This window comes from Equus quagga, chromosome 10, assembly GCF_021613505.1.
Source record: "Equus quagga isolate Etosha38 chromosome 10, UCLA_HA_Equagga_1.0, whole genome shotgun sequence".
In the NCBI taxonomy this organism is placed as follows: domain Eukaryota; kingdom Metazoa; phylum Chordata; class Mammalia; order Perissodactyla; family Equidae; genus Equus; species Equus quagga.
Window position 1 is genome coordinate 79,375,044 of NC_060276.1, and position 19,735 is coordinate 79,394,778.

The 19,735-nt window shown below is 43.8% G+C and overlaps 1 long non-coding RNA gene across 1 annotated transcript; it reads right to left on the reverse strand.

Moving 5' to 3' along the window:
• Positions 1-30: 30 nt before the first annotated feature.
• Positions 31-17,984, reverse strand: LOC124246175 (uncharacterized). Its single transcript, XR_006890409.1, has 3 exons — positions 17,823-17,984; positions 814-1,030; positions 31-68 (listed from the first exon to the last, which is right to left on the reverse strand). It is a non-coding gene; the product is annotated as an uncharacterized LOC124246175 (long non-coding RNA).
• Positions 17,985-19,735: the final 1,751 nt, after the last annotated feature.

Sequence of the window (19,735 nt, forward strand, 5' to 3'; positions counted from 1 at the left end):
GACATGGCACCGCTCATCAAGCCATGCTGGGGCAGCGTCCTGCATAGCACAACCAGAAGGACCTACAACTAGAATACACAAGTATGTACTGGGGGGCTTTGGGGAGAAGAAGAAAAAAAAGAAGATTGGCAACAGATGTTAGCTCAGGTGCCAATCTTTAAAAAAAAAAGAAATAAAGTGCTATCTTTTGATAATAAAGAAGAAATAAGAATATAGATATATATCTGTTCGTTGCAAAAAAGAAACACAGGAAGGATAAACCATAAACGAATGCAATTGTTCACCGCAGGGCCAGGGTGGGCATCTGGGAATTCAGAGAGCCCCTCCATTTCTGCCACTTTTAGGGCCCCAGGAGGTGGGGAGGCAGGGCAACCCTCTCTGGAGGGACTATGGGCCTGCCCCCCACCCCAGGTCACCAGAGGCTCCTCTCAGCTCGACAGCACCTCCATGTTGATGATTTGCGCAGGCATGGTTTGGGCAAAATTCCTACCCACCTCCCCAGGGTGTGACGTCCCTAGGAGCCCTGGGTGGGTGCAGGGAGTATGCTCAGCGTGGGAACCGCCAGGTGTAGTGTGGAGATATTTTAATTCATCTAACCAATTCCTTATTGAGCACCTACACTGTCCGAGGTCCTGTGGACATCATGGTGAACAAAACAGACATAAACCCCTGCCCCCAGAGAAGCTGCCATTCTGGCAGGGATAGCAAACAATGAACAAATGGATCAGCACATTATGTCAGGTGGTGATTAATGCCGTGAAGAAAATGAAGCAGGGAGTGAGGTCGAGAGGACTGAGACGGGTGGGCACTTACTGATGGTGATCAGGTCACCTCCCTGAGGTGACGCATGAAGTGAGACTGGAACGATGATTGGAAGGAGCCAGCTGTGCATCCATCTTGGGGATTCCAGGCAGAGGACGGTGTAAAGGTCCCAAGCTTGGAATAAGCTTGGTTAGTGACAAGGATCCAATCAGGGCAGAAATGCTTGGGGCTCAGGTTTTGCCAGGCACACTCTCCAGCTCAGCTCAATCTGGTAGCACAGAGGGAGAAGGAAGAAGGGAAAAAGAGGGAGGGGAGTGACTCTCCTGGAGCAGGGCAGGTGCAGGTGGTGGTGGGAAGGGCTGTGGGTACAGGAGGTAGGTAAGGCATTTGAGTGACTCTGCTGGGGATGGGGCCAGCATAAAGTTAAGACTTGAGGGCTGAGTAAGTCAGGGTTAGAAGCAGGGGCAGGGGAGGTAAACAGGGAGGTGGAGGGAGGGTACCAAGGGGCCACCTCACCTCCTTCCCTCCTTCTTTCTTTCCTTTTTTTCCTCCCTGGGGGAAGCCCTGCATCCGGAGAGAAGCCCTGGGTGCAGGTGGCAGGTGCTTCCCACCCAGTGGATCCTCTGACTCAAGATGGCAGCCTTGGCCTTTGGGAGTAGGTGGGGAGAAGACTAGATCAGAGCCTTGCTATCTCTCTCTCTTTCTTTTCAGTCAGAGGCACAGACACATATAAAGAGACCAGCACAGGCATAGTCCCTGAGTTACCCAGAGACGCCCATGTACAGTGACCATGCATTACTCACATATACACAGACACACAGCACACAAGCATAGACTCAGGCACACACACTCTGACATATGGCAACAGCAAACAGACACATGCAGACACAGTCACCCAGGGACACCCAGTATAGTGAACTTCAGTCACTCACAGAGACACAAGTCACATGGAGACCCACATGCCATGCAGAGACACAGCCCATGAGCACAGACATGGGCAGAGCCCACATAGGCTAACATACTGTGATACTAAGCCAGACCTATGCAGACACAGCCACACAGGTACACACACAAAAGCAAAAGTACTGAGAAAAAAAGGAGCATGCAGACTGGGGTCACAAACACTCAGAACCAGCCATAGAAATTCTGCTAAAACACATGGTCAGACACAGACACATAGAGAGGATATGGCCATGCACATCCAGTGATACGCAGTGGGTCTCTTTTGGGCATGCAGCAACCATTGGTGATCAATGCCTGGATTCATGATTTCATTAGGAGCTGGAGTGGAGTGAATTAAATAAAGTAAGAGAGGGACAATCAAACAGAGGAATCACAATTATGGACCATAGAATTTAAGCTGAATAAGGAGGGAAGTGAGGACATGAGAGAGGTATGAAACAGTGAAGAGGTAGTAGGGTCAATAAATTCTAAGTCCTAAAGGGGTTGAAGGGTGTTATGGCTAATTTTATGTGTCAACTTGACTGGGCCATAGGGTGCTTCCTGTTCTCATGACTTTGTACTCTGCTGGCCTAGAGATCTTAGTTCCAAAGGGAGGACTGCTTCCACAGGAGACACAACAGTGATTCCACTGAACTGGAAGTTAAGACTGCCACCCAGCCACTTTGGGCTCCTCATGTTTCTGAATCAACAGGCAAAAAGGGAGTTACTGTGCTGGCTGGGGTGACTCATCCTGACTACCTAGGGGAAATTGGGCCGCTACTCCACAATGGCGGTGAGGAAGAGCATGTCTGGAATACAGGAGATCCCTTAGGTGTCTCTTAGTGTTACCATGCCCTGTGATTAAGGTCAATGGAAAACTGCGACAACTCAACCCAGGCAGCGCTACTAATGGCCCAGACCCCTCAGGAATATAGGTTTGGGTCACCCCACCAGGTAAAGAACCATGACTAGCTGAGGTGCTTGCTGAGGGCAAAGGGAATAAAAAATGGATAGTAGAAATAACAGAATACTACTCAGGCATAAAAAAGACAACATCCTCCTATTTGCAATAAGATGGATGGACCTGGAGGGTATTATGCTAAGTGAAATAAGCCAGACTGAGAAAGACAAACACCGTATGCTTTGACCCATATGTGAAACATAAACAAACACATGGACAAAGAAAGCAGTTCAGTGGTTACCAGGGGAAGGGGGGTGGGGAGTGGGCACAGGGGGAGAAGGGGAGCACTTATGTGGTGAGAGTCAAGATGATTTACAACTGAAATTTCACAATGATGTAAACTAGTATGAATCTCAATTAAAAAAAAATAGATATGAGGCTGGCCCCGTGGCCGAGTGGTGAAGTTCGCGCACTCCGCTGCAGGCGGCCCAGTGTTTCGTCGGTTCAAATCCTGGGCGCGGACATGGCACTGCTCATCAAACCACGCTGAGGTGGCGTCCCACATGCCACAACTAGAAGGACCCACAACTAAGAATATACAACTATGTACCGGGGGGCTTTGGGGAGAAAAAGGAAAAAAATAAAATCTTAAAAAAAAAAAAGGTAGTAGAAGAAAATGGTTATAAATGCCAACTACCACCACGTGACCAGTTACAGAAACAAGGACTGTAATTGTATTTCCTCCTTATTTTGTGCTGTAGACTACATTTTTGTGTGCCCTCAAAATCCCTATGTTGAAATCCTAATCCCCAATATGTTGGTATTTGGAGGTGGGACTTTGGAGATGTGATTAAGTCATGAGGGTGGAGCCCTCATGAATGGGATTAGTGTCCTTAGAAAAGAAACTCCAGAGAGCTCCCTTGTACCTTCCACCATGCGAGGACACAGTGAGAAGACAGACGTCTGTAAACCAGGAAGTAAGCTCTCATCAGACACCAAGGTGCAGGTAGCTGCACCTTGATTTTAGAATTCCTAGCCTCCAGAGCTGTGAGAAATGAATATCTATTGTTTACAAACCACCCAGTCTATAGTATTTTTGTTACAGCAGCACAAATGGACTAAGACATTTTGTTATGAATATCTTTGTGTGCGTATCAAATATTTTTGTTTTCTTCCCTCTCTTATCTCCTTATCATGTAACATAAGATGTACTGACTTTATATCATAGTATTTAAATATTGTTAACTTTACGTCATAGTATTTAAGTGACAGGATGTTGAGAAGAAGAGTAAACATCACTCAAAGACTTTACCTCCTCTTCTGGGGAAGGGGTTCGTGCATTTTTAGTTGTAAGTAGGATAGTTGTATCATGTTAGATGGAATTATGACTTTGTTATTGACTTCATTTGGAGATTAAGTATGGTTTGAGGAGATGTGTATGGGTGCCAAGTTGACAAGGGGTAGACTTATGATGGTGAATGTTTTTTCTTCTCCCCAAAGCCCCCCAGTACACAGTTGTATATTCTAGTTGTAGTTCCGTCTAGTTGTGGCATGTGGGATGCCACCTCAGCATTGATGAGCAGTGCCATGTCGCCCAGGATCCAAACGGGCGAAACCCTGGGCCGCTGAAGCGGAGCACGTGAACTTAACCACTTGGCCACGGGGCCGGGCCCCTATGATGGCTAATTTTATGTGTCAATTTAATTGGGCCTTGGGTGCCCAGATATTTGGTTAAACATTATTCTGGGTGTGTCTATGAGAGTGTTTCTGGATGAGATTAACATTTGAACTAATAGACTGAGTAAAGCAGATTGCCCTCCCTAATGTGAGCGGGCCTCATCCAATCTTTTGAAGGCCTGAATAGAACAAAAAGGCTGACCCTCTCCCCAGGTAAGAAAGAACTCATCCTGCCTCAGTGTCTTCTAACTGGGACATTCGCCTTTTCCTGCCTTTGGATGTGAACTGAAACATCGACTTTTCCAGGGTCTTGAGCCTGCTAGCCTTCGGACTGGAACTATACCATCAATTCCCCTGGTTCTTGGGCCTTCAGGTTCAGATTGGAAATACACTATCAGCTCCCATAGCTTTCCAGCTTGCCGAGTCACCCTGCACATCTTGGGACTTTTTGGTCTCCATAATTGTGTGAGCCAATTCCTTATCATAAATCTCTTCATATATATGAATATATATATATATATATGTGTGTGTGTGTGTGTGTGTGTGTGTGTGTGTGTGTGTGTGTGTACACACACCCTTTTTTATTGGTTCTGTTTCTCTGGAGAACCCTGACTAATACAAAGCAGGAGTGAACTGGAAGAAGTGGTGGTGGCCAAAGAGTGAAAACCTTGAAATTGAGATTATAGAAAGGATGCAGTTAATGTTATCCACAAGGTTAGGGTATAATGATGAGAGTGAGTGGCTGAAGGAGGATGGGCACAACATCAATGGAGAAGAAGAGCTCAGGGAACAGAGAGGCCAGAGGGTTGGATGGTGTATCCACCATCAATGTAGAATTTGAAATCACCACAATTCTGGACAAGAGCGGTATTGGAGAGAATGACAGTGAGCCAGTAAAAATATCCTCAAAACCCAAAAGGCAGTGATGAAGGGCTTGGTAGGTGACTGTAACAAACATGCATAGAAGCCCATATAGCCTGAAGCTTGTGCCTCAGAGGAGCTGGGGGACTTCCTGAGGAGGGAGGGAGCATGGTCTGGGGGGGATGTGCATGAAGTATAAAGAGGACACCTATGCGTCCTGGATCACTGGTATGAGGGTTGTGGGAGAGAATTCACTGCTTGAAAGAGCTTCAGTATTGTCCAGGAAGAGTCACATGCCCATTGGAGCAAGAAGGTGAACTCAACCTCAGAGAAGAGGTTGAGGATGTAGGGATTCTGCTGATGACTGAGGGTGAGTTCCAGAAGGCACCATCCCAAGAGATGGGTCAGAAAGAGAGTTTGGGGACTTCTGTTTCCAGCCATGATGGAGTAACAAGGACTAGATATACTCTCCTGCCTTAAACAACTGAAAAACCAGATAAAACATATGGAACAATGGTTTCTAGATATTAGACAACAGGAACTATGGGACCATGATCCCTGAGAGAAGAGAACCAAATGAGTGAACTGTATGATTGCCTGGAGAGAATTTCCAGGTGCTGTTGGGGGAAGGGGAGGGCTCAAAAGGAGCCTGGTTGTCTCCCTAAGTTTAGAAGACATAGATGAGTGTTTGTGGAGGTCACAGCAGCTAGAATTCAGCAGACACGGCAGTGTACTATGGAAGAGGGAACTGCACAAAGAGAAAGCTCTGGAGATCTACAGAAGATTCCCTTCAAGTCTTCAACAGAGTACTGATCAGCACACACATGTGAGGAAACTGCCTGAGGCCAGGGAAAGGCCACTGAAAAGGATCAGGAGGAAAATCCTCAGAGGCAGGAATAGTTCATCTCCACACCAGCCTGAGTGGAAAAATCTCCTAACACATGAGGCATTGAGTAGAGAACTCAGAAGGGTATTGCTTTAGTACCAAATGAGCTCTAGCCTATCAGTCAAATTAGCCCTGGACTAAAAGTTGTCAGGTTCTGCCTAAAAGAACTTAAAAGCAAGCCTCAGAAGGATCAGATTGATTAACTGTGTCCCAGAACAAAGCTCCCCCCTAAATTTTTTTTTAAAGATTTTATTATTTTTTTCCTTTTTCTCCCCAAAGCCCCCCAGTACATAGTTGTATATTCTTAGTTGTGGGTCCTTCTAGTTGTGGCATGTGGGATGCTGCCTCAGCGTGGTTTGATGAGCAGTGCCATGTCCGCGCCCAGGATTCGAACTGACGAAACGCTGGGCCGCCTGCAGCGGAGCGTGCGAACTTAACCACTCAGCCATGGGGCCAGCCCCTAAATTTTTTAAGTACCAAAAAAGAAAAAAATTCAGCACTCAACAAAGTAAAATTTACGATGTCTGGCATCCAATAAAAAGTTATCAGACATGTAAAGAAGCAGGAAAATACAACCCACAATGAGGAGAAAAATAATCCATAGAAAATGACCCAGGTGATAGAACCAATAGACAAAGGACATTAAAACAGCTATTATAAATACAATCTATACATTCAAGAAGGTAGAGGAAAGCATGAGCATGGCTAAAATACAGCACCTAAGGAAGACCCTATCTTGCTCCCCTGAACTGAACACAGAGCTGGGATTCAGTCCTTGTGGGAGAGAATATAGTGGTGGCTCATTGAATGGTGAAACTTGCTGGAAATCTGCTTTCTGGAACTTGCCAGAAACCTACCCTCTAGGGTGCCAAATAGAGCTGTTCATGGGGAGGTGTGTCATTACAAGCACTCCGCTACAAAACTACCTGAGGGAAGGTGCCAGGGGAAGTTGCTGGCTACTGGGTGCTGCTGGCTGCCATGCACTGCAAAAACTGGAGAATGGAAAAGTTGGGAGGATTTCAGAAGCCAGAGGCAAAACGCTACTAAACCATCTGATAGCGGATTCCAGGGAGAAGCTGCAGGCCACTGGGTACAGGTGGTCACCATGCACTGTGGGAACTAGCACTGAAGAATCTCTGAGTGCCTCAGGACCCTGGTATTGGAGAGAGCTGTGTATGCTGCAGGAACCTGCTGAGTGGGCACACCAGAACCAGGAAGCAAAACCATTTTCCTTCTTGCCATGTGTCTCCAGTGCCCTCTGCTGGCAAAGCTTCAGTGACAGCTGGCAAAGGAAAAATATTTAAATAGACCAGATCTGTTTTCAGAGAGAATTTGAAGCCAAGAAGCAAAAATCAATAAATGGCACAGTTCACTCCTTTGACTACTCAGCTTCCATGTGTGCCCTTCTACACACATTTAAATTCCTGTACAACAAAACAACTTTATTTCTACCTAACAAGATATAGCTATCTTTCTCATAAGAGAGGAAGTTATCACCCTTTCCCCCAAATGAGGAGACACAGTCACAAGAGTCATTGTATCCATTGCTGTCTATATTAATTATTCCTCAAATTTAGCCACAGGCCTACTGATATTCTATTGTCTAAAGACTAAATTGTGAAATTAACTTCCAATAACTATTTGTATATAAAATAAAAATGGAAAGGAAAAAGAAAATGGCTAGCATATCCAAATAAATATATAAATATAACAAGCCAAGAAAATTAGGCAGAGCTGCAATAGTACTCATTTCTGTAATTGATCATGAGGCTGTAATTGCCATCTATGGCTTCCTTCTTCCACCATCCATTCCACACTCCCCCTGCCTTCTTCCAGAACATCAGATGCTCTCTTTTACCTGATGGAGTGACCCAAACTTTCCTTCCTAAAAGGCCTGAGTCCTCAATCATCTGCCTGTTTTTGGTTGCTGTAGCTTTCCATTTACATTTTCTCTTGGGCATGGAAGACAATCCTCTGAGTTGTAGACATAGTCCTCCTTGCCTCCATTGTGCAGCGGCAGCCCAATTTCCCCTTGGTAATGAAGATCAATCACTCCAGCCAGTAAATTAACTCTCCTGCCCTCCACTTTTTGCTTGTAGTTTCATTGGCATAGGAGCCCAAAATGTCTGGAACATCTTACCTTCCAATTCAATGGAACCATTGTAGTGACCCCTGGTAGAAGCCTCTCCCATTGGCAAAGAAGACTCATCGGAATTTAGGGAACAATGTCCCCAGCTTCATTAGGGTCTTCCCACATGTTCCCATTTCAACTTACAATGGAAATATTTTGTGTATCTCTATTTCTAGATCATGCCATGTTCTATCAGTATTCTCTTTACTACTGGAAATAGTCATTAGCATCTTTAAATTTAATCAGATTAGAGAGCTAAGTCCAGAAACTCCAGAACCAATTCAGAAAACTCATCCTTAACATTCTGTTCCTCTAACCCCACTTCCAGTACCCAAATCTATATTAGTCAGTGTTCTCCAGAGAAATAGAACCAATAGGATATATTTATATATAAAGAGATCTCTTACAAGGAATTGGTTCATGTGATTATGGAGCATAAGAAGTCTCAAGATCTACAGTCAGCAGGGATGGTATAGTATATAGTACATAGTATATAGTATACAGAGCTGATGCTGTAGTTCCAGTCCAAGTCTGAGTCTGAGTCCAAAGGCAAGAGAAGACTGATATTCCAGCTCAAAGACAGTCAGTCAGACAGAGACAGAGTGAATTCTGTTACTCAGTCTTTTTGTTCTATTTAGGCCTTCAACAGATTGGATGAGGCCCACTCACACTGGGGACGTAATCTACTCAGTCTACAAATTCAAATGTTAATCTCATCTAGAAATACTCTCACAGACACACTCAGAATAATATTTAACCAAATTTCTGGGCACCCCATGGCCCAGTCAAGTTGAAATGTAAAATTAACCATCACAGCGACTTAGATTTCCAAACTAACAGAGCTCAAAGTTGCCATGATGGGAAGCAAAAATTCTTTGAGTGGGTTACTGGGTGTAATAGTGAGAAGAGTCACTCCTTGATTTCAGGGCCCATTTACTCTGACCTTGGAGGAGACAGCACCATATAATGGTCTCTGATTCAAAGTATATACTCCATTCTATAAAACAGAATCCCATCCTTTCAAGTATTGTTTCCCAGTGAGCATCAAAACTGAACCTTCAAAGCCATTCCACCTTTCAATTAGGCCAGCTGCTTCCAGACGATGTGGTATGTGGTAAGACCAGTCAATTTCATAGGCATGGACCCATTGCTACACTTCCTTTGCTGTGAAATGATTTTCTGGATCAGATGCAATGCTGTGCAGAAGAGTCCACAGGTAGTGATGCTGGCACAAGCCTTATGGGTGGAGACGGGAAAACCATATCCGGAAAATGTGTCTATTCCTGTGAGGATGAATCTCTGTCCCCCTCCATGATGGAAGAGGTTCAATATAATCAACCTGGCATCAGGTTGGTCGCCACAGGGAATAGTGCCATACTGGGGACTCAGTTTTGGTCTCTGCCTGTGGCAGATTAGACACTCAGCAGTAGCATTAACCATGCCATGCTCAGTAAGGAGAAGTCCATGTTGTTGAACCCAGGTAAATTTCTATGGACTGAATTGTGTCCCTCAAAATTCATATGTTGAAACCCTAATCCTCAATGTGATGGTATTTGGAGATGGGGCTTTTGGAAAGTGATTAGGTCATGAGGGCGGAGCCCTCATGATGGGATTAGTGCCTTTATAAGAAGAGACATGAGAGGTGCCTCTCTCTCCACCATGTGAGGACACAGCAGGAAGATGGCTGTGTGCAAGCCAAAAACAGGGATCTCACCAGGAATCAGATCAGCCTGTACACAGACTGTGGAACTTCCTAGAAATGTGAAAAATAACTTTCTGTTGTTGAAGCCACCCGGTCTACGGTATTTTGTTATGGCAGCCTGAGCAGACTAAGATATGGACCCATGGTTTCTTTTATCAAACACTGGGGTGGCTGGTGAAAGAGGCTGACTGGCACGCACAGAGAGCATCATTTTGTCCACTTGATTATTAAGAGTCTCTTCTGCAGTGTATGCCTCTGGGTGGGTATTCACATGGGACACAAATATCTTCGCTGTCTGTGTCCATTCAGAGGTATATCCACCTCTCTCTTCCCTAGGCTTCCTTGTCACTAACATTCCAGTCTTGCTCCTTCCAAGGCCCTGACCACACATTAGACTAGATCCATACTTTGGACATCTCTCAGTGAAATATACTGCTCTGTGTTCTGCTCACTGGAGAGGACTTTCCTTCACCACTGTCATTCAAGGTCCCCCCTGAGTAGAGCTGTAATGCGCATCTGTCCACTTTCGAATGGTACCAGGATATCAGGCAGACCCACATATAAGTCAGGCTTGAGTCTTTTCTTCCTCAGTCAACTGGTCATAAGAAATGCCACATGACACCATAGACATGGATTGAAGGAGAGGAGGCAATACAGCAGGAGTTGGTATCAAAAGAGCCTGAGGAAGTTGTTCATGAAACTTACTTGGACCGTCTAGACCTGCACAACTTGGTCTCTTCTATTCCATTTTCATTTGATAATAGATTGCTGCTATGCATGCCCAATCTTATGGCTATGTGCGTCAAACAAGATACCCACATTGGGAATCTCAGGCTTTATGGTCACCTGATGTCTCATGGTTAGGTGTTCAGTCTCTACTAAGGCCCAGTAGTCAGCCAGAAGCTGTTTCTCAAAAGGGGAATAGTTATCTGCAAAAGAGGGTGCACACGTGCTCTAAAATCCTAGAGGCTTACGCTGTGATTCTCTCATTGATGCTTGCTAGCAGCTTCATACAGCACTCTAATTTGTCACAGACACTTCAAGTATCATCGGGTCTACCGGGTCACAAGGTCCTGGTTGAAGAGCGCCTTGTACTGCGGTCTGAACTGCAGAGCTTTGGTTGGTTCTAGTTCCACTCAAAACTGGAAACCTTTGATTGGTTCAAAGTAGCACACTCAAATGCTGCCTCCAAAATCCAAAGAAGCCTACCAAGGTGTCTCAGCCCGTCTGGGCCGCTACAACAAAATATCAGAGACTGGGTGGCTTCTAAACAACAGACACTTATCTCTCACAATTCTGGAGGCTTGGAAGCCCAAGATCATGGCGCCGGCAGATTCGGTGTCTGATGAGGGCTTGCTTCCTCGTTGACAGCTGTCTTCTTACCGTAATCCCACATAGCAGAAGGCATGAGGGGTCTCTTTCGTAAGAGCAGTAATCCCATTCACGAGGGCTCCACCCTTATGACCTAAGTGCATTCCAAAGCACCTCCTAATACCTTCACCTTGGGCATTAGGATTTCAACACATGAATTTAGGGTGGGGTACACAAACATTCAGACCATAGCAGAACAGGGGTTATACCTCTTTGTATGTGGGAGGTGTGAAGTGTAGCAACTTGTCTTTCATCTTGGAGGGAATTTTTCAATATGCTCCAAAGCATTTAACTCCTAGAAACTTCATTGAGGTGACAGGCTCCTGAATTTTTGTGGGGTTTATGTCCAACTGTATTCATCAGGGTTCTCCAAAGAAACAGAATGAATAGGATGTGTATATATTAGAGAGAGATTTATTTTAAGGAATTGACTTACATGATTATGGAGGCTAGCAAGTCTAAAATCTGCAGGGGGCGCTGGCAGGCTGGAGATCCAGGGAAGAGCTGATGTTGAAGTTCAAGTTTGAAGGCTGTGTGATGGCAGAATTCCTTCTTGCTCAGGGGAGGTCAGGCTGTTCCATTCAGTCCTTCAACTGATTGGAGGAGGCCCACCCATGTTATGGAGGATGATCTGCTTTATTCAAAGACAACCTGAACAGCCATATGTCTTTAAAGAAATTTATTTCACAGTTAAAAACCTTCCCATAAAGAAAACCCCATGCCCAGATGGCTTCACTGGTGAATTTGACCAAACAGTTAAGAGAAATAATAGCAGTTGTACACAAACTCTTTCAGGATATAGAGGAGGAATGTATTAATTTTCTATTGCTGCATAATAAACTACTACAAACTTAGTGGCTTAAATCAATATCCATTTATTATCTCAGTTTCTGTAGGTCAGAAGTCTAGCATGACATGACTGAGTTCTCTGCTGAAGACATAACAAGGCTGAAATCAACGTGATGGCCAGGTTAAATTCTTGTCTGGAGGTTCTGGGTAAAAATATTGTTCTAAGCTCACTCTTGCTGTTGAAAAAATTCACTTTCTTGCAGCTGTAGGACCAAGGATCCCGCTTCCTTGCTGGCTATCAGCTGGGGGCTGCTCTCATTGCCTAGAGGTCACCTGCATTCTTTGCCATATGGTCCCCCTCTGTCTTCAAGCCAGCAGTGTATGACAAATACTTCTTGTCCTTCTGATTTTGGACTTTAATTACATCTGCAAAATCCCCTTCATGGCAGTAACTAGAATCATGTTTAATTAAATAACTAGGAGAAGGTATGTGTATACCAGGGGCTTAGAATCTTGGGAGCCATCTTAGAATTCTGCCTACCACAAGGAGGGAACACTTCCTAACATATTCTATGAGTTCAGCATCATCCTGATCCTGATATCAAACCCCAAGAAATCTCAGCAAGACATTTTGTGGATATAAACAAACATTCTAAAATGTATAATGGAGAGGCAAAAGATCCAGAATAGTCAACACAATATTGAAGGAGAAGAACAGAATTGGAAAAATGACACTCCCTGACTTCAAGACCTACTATAAAGCTACAGTAATTAAGACAGTGTGGTATTGTCAGAAGAATAAACAAATATATCAATGGAACAGAAAGGAGAGCCCAGAAATAGACCCACATAAACATAAGCAACTGATCTTTGACAAAGGAGCAAGGGTAATATAATGGAGCAAAGATAATCTTTTCAACAGATGCTGACACCTGTCAGGATGGCTATTATCAAAAAAAAAAAAAGAGAGAGACAACAAGTGTTGGCAAGGATATGGAGTAATTAGAACCCTTGCACACTGTTGGTGGGAATGTAAAATGGTGCGGCCCCTATGGAAAACAGTATGGAGGTGCCTCGAAAAAGTAAAAATAGAACTATGATATGATCCAACAATCTCACGACTGGTTATTTATCCAAAAGAATTGAAATCAGGATCTCAGAGAGATATTAGCATTCATGTTCATTGCAGCACTATTCACAATAGCCAAGATGTGGAAACAATCTAAATGTCCATGAACAGATGAATGGATAAAGAAAATGTGGTATACACATAAGATGGAATACTATCAAGCCTTTAAAAAAGAAGGAAATTCTGCAATATTCGACAACATGGATGAACCTTAAGGACATCATGCCAAGTGAAATAAGCCAGTCATAGAAAGACAAATATTGCATGAGTCCACTCATATAAGGTATCTAAAATAGCCAAATTCTTAGAATTAAAAGAATGGAATCATGGTTGCCAGGGGCTGAAGTGAGGGGGAAATGAGGAGTTACTAATCGATATGCACAAAGTTTCAGTCAAACAGATGAATAAGCTCTAGGGAGCTGCTGTGCAACAGTGCACCTGTGTCGTCAACAACAATGAATTGTACGCTTAAAAATTTGTTAACAGGGTAGATCTTATGTTAAGTATTCTTATCACAATAAAATAAATGGTGCTGGAATAGCTGGACATCCACATGCCAAAAAAGGAATCTAGACACAGACCTTACTCTTCAGAAAAATTAACTCAGAGTGGATCACAGACTCAAATGTAAAATGTGAAACTATACAACTCCTAGAAGATACTATAGGAGAAAATCTAGATGAGCTTGGGTCTGGCAATGACTTTTTAGATACAACACCAAAGGCATGATCCATGAAAAAAAGAATTGATAAGCTGGACTTCATTGAAATTAAAAATTTCTGCTCTGTGAAAGACCCTGTCAGGAGAATGAAAAGACCAGTCACAAACTGGGAGGAAATATTTGAAAAAGACATATCTGATAAAGGACTGTTATCCAAAATATACAAAGAAGTCTTAAAACTCAATAGTAAGAAAATGAACAACCCAATTAAAAAATGGGCCAAAAACCTTGACAGACATCTCACCAAAGGAGATATATGGATGGCAAATAAGCATATGAAAAGATGCTCCACATCCTATGTCATTAGGGAAATGCAAATGAAAACAGTGAGATACCACTACATACCTATCACAATGGCCAAAATTCAGAACACTGACAACACCAAATGCTGACTAGGGTGTGGAGTAACAGGAACTGTCATTTATTGCTGGTGGAATGCAAAATGGTACAGCCACTTTGGAAGACAGTTTGGTAGTTTCTTACAAAACTAAACATACTCTTACCATACCATCCAGCAATCACACTCCTTGGTATTTACCCAAAGGAATTTGAAAACTATGTCCACACAAAAATCTGCACATGGATATTCGGAGCAGCTTTATTCACAATTGCCAAAACATGGAAGCAACCAAGATGTCCTTCAGTAGGTGAATGGATAAATAAACTGTGGTACATCCAGACAATGGAATACTATTCAGTGCTAAATAGAAATGAGCTATCAAGCCATGGAAAGACATAGAGGAACCTTAAATGCGTGTTACAAAGTGAAAGAAGCTGATCTGAACAGGCTACATACTGTATCGTTCCAACTATATGACATTCTGGAAAAGGCAAAACTATGGAGACAGTAAAAAGAACAGTGGTTGCCAGGGATTAGGGGAAGGAAGGGAGGGTTGACTAGTCAGAGCACAGCGGATTTTTAGGGCAGTGAAAATACTCTGTATGACACTGTAGTGGATACATGTCATTATACGTTTGTCCAAACCCACAGAATGTACAACACCAAGAGTGAACCCTAATGTAAACTATGGACTTTGGGTCATTATGATGTATTAATGTAGGCTGATCAACTGTAACAAATGTACCACTCTGGCGCAGGATGTTGATAATGGGGGAGGCTATGCATGTGTGGGGGAAGGGGGTATACAGGAAATCTCTGTACCTTCTGCTCAATTTTGCTATGAATCTAAAATTGCTCCAAAAAATAAAGTCTATTTTAAAAAATCAAAGATATTACAAGAAAAGAAAATTACAGATCAAATATTGCTCATAGATACACGAGTTTTTAACAAAACTCGAGCAAATCCAATCCAACACAATATATAAAAAGGATAATACATCATGATCAAGTGGTGTTTTTTTTTTTTTAAAGATTTTATTTTTTCCTTTTTCTCCCCAAAGCCCCCTGGTACATAGTTGTATATTCTTCGTTGTGGGTCGTTCTAGTTGTGGCATGTGGGATGCTGCCTCAGCGTGGTTTGATGAGCAGTGCCATGTCCGCGCCCAGGATTTGAACCGACGAAACACTGGGCTGCCTGCAGCGGGGCGCGTGAACTTAACCGCTTGGCCACGGGGCCAGCCCCCAAGTGGCGTTTAATCTTAGGAATGCAAGGTTGGTTTAACACTTGAGAACCAATCAATGTAATTCACCATATTAACATACTAATAAAGAAAAATCATGTGATCATCTTAATTGATGCCAGTAAAGCATTTGATAAAATCCAACATCCATTTCTGATTAAAAAAAAGGAAGCAAAAAAATAATCTCTTAGAAAATTAGGGGGGTTGGCCTGGCAGTGCAGTGGTTAAGTTCGCACGTTCTGCTTCGGCGGCCCAGGGTTTGCTGGTTTGGACCCCAGGTGCGGACATGGCACCGCGTGGCAAGCCACGCTGTGGTAGGCGTCGCACATATAAAGTAGAGGAAGATGGGCATGGATGTTAGCTCAGGGCCAGTCTTCCTCAGCAAAAAGAGGAGGATTGGTGGCAGATGTTAGCTCAGGGCTAATCTTCTTCAAAAAAAAGAAAAGAAAAGAAAAGAAAATTAGGAATTTGAGGGCTTCCTCAACCTGACAAAGGGCAGCTACATAAAACTACAGCTAATTTCATTCTTAAAGGTAAAAGACAGAGTGTGTTCACCCTAAGATCAGGAAAAAGGCAAGGATGCCTACTCCCACCATTTCTGTTTAACATTGCACTTGGGGGTCTAGCCAGGGCAATAAGGCAAGAAAAATAAATAAAAGTTAGACTGATTGGGAAGGAAGAAGTAAAACTGTATTTACTTGCACACAACATGATTATCTATGTAGAAAATCCTATGGAATCTAAAAAAAAAGCTACTAGAACTAATAAGTGAGTTTAGCTAAATTATGGGATACACGTTTAATAGAAAAAATCAATTGTATTTCTATACACTATCAATGAATAGTCAAATTGAAATTAAAAATATAATGCCATAAAAAAGATGAAATACTTAGGGAAAAATTTAGCAAAAGACTTGCAAGTCCTTTACACTGAAAAGCAAAATATTGCTGAGAGAAATTAAAGATCTACATAAATGGAGAGATATACCATGTTCATGGGTTGGAATACTCAATGTTGTTGTGATGTCAGTTCTCCTCAAATTAATCTATAGATGCAATAAAATCCCAATCAAAATATCAGGAGGCTTTTTTGGGTGAAAGTTGACAAGCTGATTATAAAATTCATATGGAATGCAAAGGACCTAGACTTGCCAAAACAATGTTGTAAGAGAAGAACTAAGTTGGAGGGCCTAACACTACCTGATTTCAAGGCTTGTTATAAAGTTTCAGTAATCAAAACAGCATGGTACTGGAATCAAGATCAAAAAAATAGATCAATGGAACAGAATAGAGAGTCAAAAAATACAGTAAAGGTGAGAAATTACTGGCTCCAAGAGGTCTAAAGGGCATAATGAGGATGGACTATAACGGGTGTAGTTAGTCACCCATTGATTTAAATCATCTCTGACCCTTTCCTGCAATACATTTGTGCCCATGCAATTTTGCATGTCAGCAAATATATCTCTAGTGTTAAAGGTGGTCCATGTGGTCAGATCCTGAAGGTGGCAGTTGAATGAAGGCAGGGGCTGTGGCTGGTTTGTTCTTTTCATAACTGCATATACAGTGTCTACTGCTGTGCCTGGTATCTAGTAGGTGCCAAATTAATATTTCTTGAACTGATGAAACCCATGAGAGCCACACATAGATGCATGATCTCTGAAATGCAGACAGAATCACAGGTGCACACTCCTGCAGATATAGACACATGTTAATATGAGCCGATGTTTACCCAGTGCTTCTTGAAGGCGGGGCACTGTGCTGAGCACCAGATAGATTTGTATTTTGCAGACAAGGAAACTGAGGAGGAACACAGAGGTTCAATACTTTGTCCAAGGTTACCTGGCCAGTAAGTAACCAGAGCCAGGATTTGTACTCAGGCCAGTCTGTCTGACTCCAGAACCTATGGGCCTCGTTACTACTCAAGAGTCACACACAAGCCCAGAAAGATCCAGGGACACGCAGAAACACTTTTTGGCCACAAGAAAGCCAATTCCAAAGACAGAAGCAATCCTATGCAGGCATGTTCTCACACAGTCTCATACACACACACACCCCCGTTGTCCCAGAAACAGACACACTCACTAATGGCCACTCTTTCATGTTAAGTCTCGACTGACATTCACAGAATCACCATAACTTGCGGCACTAGATCCCAGCTACACGTGGTCACACGTCACACAGACACACACCCTCTCCTGCAACCACAGACAAGAAGTGACAGTCCCCACAAGCCCATTCGGTCACGCACAATCAGCCATGTACAGTCATACCCAGTCATATAATCACTTGCAGTTAGACCTGCACACAATCTCCAGGACACAGTAATAATGCTCCCTCCCCTAAGTTATCCGTTTACACAGAGTCACACACCTTGATTTTCCAGGAAGAAGCGGGTCCAGGAAAGGCAGTGCCGGGGAGGGGCCTGAGGCTGAGAGGCTCTGGGCAGCGGCGGCTGAGAATCGGGCTAGGGTTGCCCGGCAGAGCTCGCCCGGGTGCTCTGTCCTGCTCTCGGTCAATGGCTGAAGGCCCTGCGCGCTGGGGTGGGGCCCATCGGCCCCGCCTTCTCCCCTCCGGGCGGAGGAGCAAGTTTGCTCACGGAGGGGGACCAACCGTCCCAGTTCGTCCGGGACGTGGGCCTTTCAGTACTAAAACCCGGGAAGCCCCAGGCATACCAGGACTAGTTGGGCGAGGCCTCACTGCGATTGGCGTGCAGGGCTTGGCCAGGTGCCCCTAGTTGCTAAGGTTGCGAAGGGGGAGCGTGCCCACTGAAACTAGGCTGCTTATTTTTAATTGTAGAAATACATGCCGATGGTTGAAAAACAGACAATGAAAACACAACAACAATAATAATAGTACAGACAAAAACTTCAAGCATCAAGGGTGAGGCTCTAACTCACCTCAGGCCCCTAGTTCTTTATCCCTTTAACAATGCCTTGTATCCCCACCCCATGCGTACCTAAATCTATTAAGGACTCTTTCCAGAGTCCTGGCAGGTAACTTGTGTCCTGCCTGGAAGAAGGCAGCAGCAGCCTCCTCAGACTTTCCTGGCCTCCAGGCTAGCCCTTCCTACCCACTCTCCACAAGCAGCTAGAGAGGCCTAGGCTCACATCTCCTCTGTGTAATACCCTTTGGTAGTTCCTATCTTACTCAGAATAAAAGCCTCCGATCTGGACCACGTCTGACTCTCTGACCTCAACTCCTACGATGCTTCCCATCACTCACTTCCCTAGAGCCACACTGGTCTTCCTTCTAGATGCCACGCGTATCGGAGCCTTTACACTGGCTATTCCCTCTGTCTGGAACCCTTTTCCTTGAGATCCCCCAATGGCTTATGCCCTGGCTTCTTCCGAGCAGGTCTTCCAAGCTCAAATGTCACCTTCTCAGAGAGGCCTTCCTCTGACCACTCCAACTAAAATAGCCTCCCCCCTCAACTCTCTATCCTTTTACTTTGCTTTATCTTTCTTCAGAGAAGAAAATATGTCACTCACTCCCTGACATATTTGGTTATTGTCTGCCTTCCTTGTTAGAATGTCAGCTTCATGATGGCAGGAATTTATATCTGTGTTCACTGCCGCATCCCCATCCTGGTACACAGTAGGTGGTCAATAAATGTTTGTTGAATGAATGAGCGAACAAAGCAGGAGGATACAAGTGATAATGAGCGTAGGACCTGCAGAAGACATGTCCACCCCAAACCAATCACATTAACACACATACACACACACACCCCATGTTGTGTCTGCAAGCCAAAAAAGTTTGGGCTGCCAGTTTCTGTCTGAATTTGTGAATATTAAAAAGCATTAACAGAAGTATAGAATACATAGCAGCACCTTACTATATGTGTTTTAAGGTTCTTCAAAGTGTCAGTGCCACTGCAGCCAAAAACCAGGAGCTGAACCTGCCCTGAGTTGAGAAATTTGCCAGTGAGGGGGAATGCACAGCAGATGGAACTGTGGAGTATCTCAGTAAGAGGGACGATGTATCAGATGCTTTGGGCTTGTAGTAGGTGATGTGAGGCTGTTTAAGGAAGCGAGGTTTTGCTCTAGATTGAATACCATCCAGAAGTGGGGATAATTTTATGAATGGGTATGCTAATACATCTTCTGTATAGAGAGGACAGACTAGAGAGAGGCTTAAGCTGTAATTGGTTAAAAAAAAAGCAGCCACTCATATTAATTAGGATAGGGGATGTTTGGTTAATTTTAGTGGTTTGACAATGTGTATATTTTGTCTGTGTTCAGACATGATTTTGGAGTGGTCTCAGATTTGTCTTAATCCATCAC